This window comes from Lolium rigidum, unplaced genomic scaffold (genome assembly GCF_022539505.1).
Source record: "Lolium rigidum isolate FL_2022 unplaced genomic scaffold, APGP_CSIRO_Lrig_0.1 contig_36872_1, whole genome shotgun sequence".
Taxonomy (NCBI): Eukaryota; Viridiplantae; Streptophyta; class Magnoliopsida; order Poales; family Poaceae; genus Lolium; species Lolium rigidum.
The window spans coordinates 1-3458 of NW_025900366.1; the positions used below are offsets into that span (position 1 = coordinate 1).

General features: G+C 49.3%; 1 long non-coding RNA gene across 1 annotated transcript; it reads left to right on the forward strand.

Moving 5' to 3' along the window:
• The first annotated feature begins 2151 nt into the window (after positions 1–2151).
• On the forward strand, positions 2152–3254 carry LOC124681232. Its single transcript, XR_006995781.1, has 2 exons — positions 2152–2526; positions 3010–3254. It is a non-coding gene; the product is annotated as an uncharacterized LOC124681232 (long non-coding RNA).
• Positions 3255–3458: the final 204 nt, after the last annotated feature.

A 3458-nucleotide genomic window follows, 5' to 3' on the forward strand; every position in this document is an offset into this window, starting at 1 on the left:
AGGAGGGCAAGCCATGCGCGAGAGGAGAAGAAGTCGCCCGAGCCGGCCTGAGCCGCTCGGTCAAACCGGCCGCCAGACCGGTGCGCCCGGTCCACGACCCGGTCAACCGGGTGGCACGCCGGAACCACCTCGGCGTCAACCGGGCGTCGCACCGGGGCCAACCGGAAGGACATCTGTGACGCTTCCGGTTGCCGCCCGGTCCCTGGCCCGGTTTGGACCGACGCGCCGGCCCCAGGTCCGGTTGGACCGGCTCCCTGACCGCCCTGCACGAATCGACTCGACCAGATCGACCCGAACCGGTTTCACTTGTACCTCTTCGGCCCGAGTCGCCTTGTAGACCTATATAAGTACCCAAGACGCCCCCTTTTACTCTTTAGACAAGATTTGGCTTAAAAACTACTTTGAGCTTTGTCTCTCTAGGGTTAGATCCCCTTTGTAACCAAGGCTACTCTTGTTGAGGATTTGGATACTTGTGAGTGAGATTCTAGTGTGCTCCATTCTCTCTCCCTCATCGGTCTTCGTCTCCAACCCCGATCTCTCATCCGAAATTCTACCTCGTGTCTCTTCCGGTTGATTCTATTGGCGTGATCCATCGAGCCACGAGAGTAAGAATTCGATTGTATCGGGTTGGTGTGCGTGTGCTTGTTCTTCGTGTTCTTCGCGTTCTTCCTCTTCTCCCTCTTTTCCCCTCTTGGATTTGGGTCAATCGCGAGATCGGGCCACAACCTAGGTCTTAGACCTCATCACGTTGCCTCCCCTGCCATGGGCTAGCTCGCTGTGGCCCGGCCAGCCACAGGATGAGCGCGGGCATGGTGGCCGGCCGGCCGGTGCGGACCCTGCCGCCGTGGCGTGCTCCCTCGTCGGGTGCTCAGTCCCGTGGTCACTAGGAGAAAGAATGGGGAATAGCAGTGGGCAGCGTACAGTTGTTGGGAGGACCGATCGGTTTGGTTCATGGATTTGTTCCAGCCACGTGAGTCTCAGCCATACGGTACAGATGGTATTACACAACGTATTTTGGGATCAAGAAAAGTTAAAAGATCTGTAAAGGGAGAAATATGGCGAATTATAAAGAAATTGGTGTAATGTGTGGCAAATAGTAAAACAAAAAGTAATGTGTGGTAAATTATAGAGGTTCGAAGTTTTTTTTTTGGAACCAGGTTCGATGTAATGTGTGGCAAATTATACCACTGTGTTCAGGCCCCAGTGCTCTTCCGACCCAAATCGCGTAGCAGCGGCCTCCACTTGCTCCCGAGAGATCCAAATCGCGAGCGCCCCCCATCTCCACCCAAGGGCACGAGGTCAAGGGCACGAGGTCTCCCCACTTCGCGCGATCCAAATCGCCCCGCCTCTGCCGCCGCCATGGCCTTCCTCGCGCGGGCGCACCGCGACTCCAAGCCCTACCTCTCATCCCGCAACCCGTCGGTGGCCGCCTCCTGCCGCTGGATCTCCCCTACTGCCGCCTCGGGGTCGCCGGAGGCCGGCGCGGCCATCGCGCCCGCCGACCCGGAGCTGCCGCCGCGAGAGGCCGTCGGCAACACACGCGTCGAGCTGCCTAGCAACCCGGAGGACGTCCTCGAGGTGTTCGTCGACGGGCACGCCGTCAAGGGTTTCTCCATGCTCCAGGCCTGCGAGGTCGCCCGCGTCGACATCCCGTGATTCTGCTACCACAATCGACTCTCTATCGTCGGGAACTGCAGCATGTGCCTCGTGGAGGTCGAGAAGTCGCCGAAGCCCGTCGCCTCATGCACCATGCCAGTGCTCCCAGGTTTGACTTTGCTTGTTCAGCCCATTCCGTCTCGCGGTAGCGTGTACCATGCACCTTGTTTCAGGTCGCAAATACCTCATGCCAGCCTTGTTTGCTTGTCCTGTGTGCGTCAGTCTCTCAGATCCATTCAACTCCTTGCCGTATCCGCAATCAGCATTTTAGTGTCCTTGCGTAGATTCTCCTCTAATCAGTACTGGTTGTAGAAACTAGAAACATCAAATTAGCCAGTGATTATTGATGTACCCAATGATCAGTCCAGCGTGTGTGTAATTTCTACTAAGAAATATGCCGGAGTTCTTGGAGCTCCTTGTTGGATTAGTAAGCAACTTACAGCTAAACAACCGAATGATTTGCTAAACAAAGGGACATCGCACTGGTCTAAAACGCCATATCTTTACTCATGAGAATGATGGTATCTAAAAGTACTCACGCAAACCATATTTTTTGAATAATGCATCATCAACAGATCAAGGATGTTAATCCAGTTCATGAATACCAAGGTTCTATTTATTTGAGTCAAGGAACAGAGCAGTCAACAAAAATGAATGAGACCCAATATTGAATTTACACATGTAGTGACAACTTCGTATGGTATATGTGCACTTGAAGCAGTGGTGAAGAAGTGACTGGCTGTTAACTTTTTTAAGTTCCTGCCTTTACACTCTGTTTGATGACCTCATTGTTTTTGCTGACATGAAGCAACGATGACTAATCAAGGACTTGGTTTGGGTAAACAGGTTCTCGAAGGTGCACCTTCAATTGTAAGTTGGCCTCCCTTATATCAATACCTGTATGTTACCAGGTGCTTAACTAGACCCTCTTTGATGACCACTCTTGTTCATGTTTTGGTCCATATATATGGATGTAAACAAAATTGGTAGGAGAAGCTAGTACTGCCATTTGAGGATTTTATAGCAGCTTAGGCAGAGTACTTATCCCCCTTTTATGTTGCTAGTATAAACTGAACTATTTTGCATTGCACGAACAGCAAGATTGCTTAAAAATGCATATGGATCTCTTTAGCAAATGGCGCCAGTTATGACAAGCTCTATAGATATTTCTGTAAAATTTGTTTTTATATATGTACAGATGCATTGCATGCTACTTGGAACTGTGCTTGTTGTGAATTTAGTGTAGAATATGCAATATTGTTTCAGTTAAAATGCATCATCCTAATCCTGAATTTCTTGGCATAGGCCAGTACATTGTATGGCTCACACATAAAACTCTTCTCTGTCTCTTAGGTAGCTGCAGGCGTTGCACGGAAGACAACACGCAACATCGACCATTTCCTGGGGTACCTTGAGGGCATAGATCCCCTCCTCATCAAGCGAGTAGCCTAACTATCCATGATATCAGACATTTCCATCTTCACTGTGTCATTAGGCGTTTTTCGTAACTACTGTAACCATCCATTGGTTTCTTATGAATCTACATTATCACTTTCATACTGCCAACTTAGAATGTGGTCTCACATTTTCTTTGTGCACTATGCGACAATGCACTACCTGTGTAGATGATGATTTTGGTATTTCTTCTATTCTTTTGTTGCTTTCGGCAGAATTAGCAAGTTTATTTACACATTTGTAACCAGGATGTCTGTTTGGACGTTGGAGCATGATATTTTGCTTTAAGCAATGTTTTGGCTGCTTTACATTTTTTTATTTCCGTACCTTTTTTTAAATCCTATTCA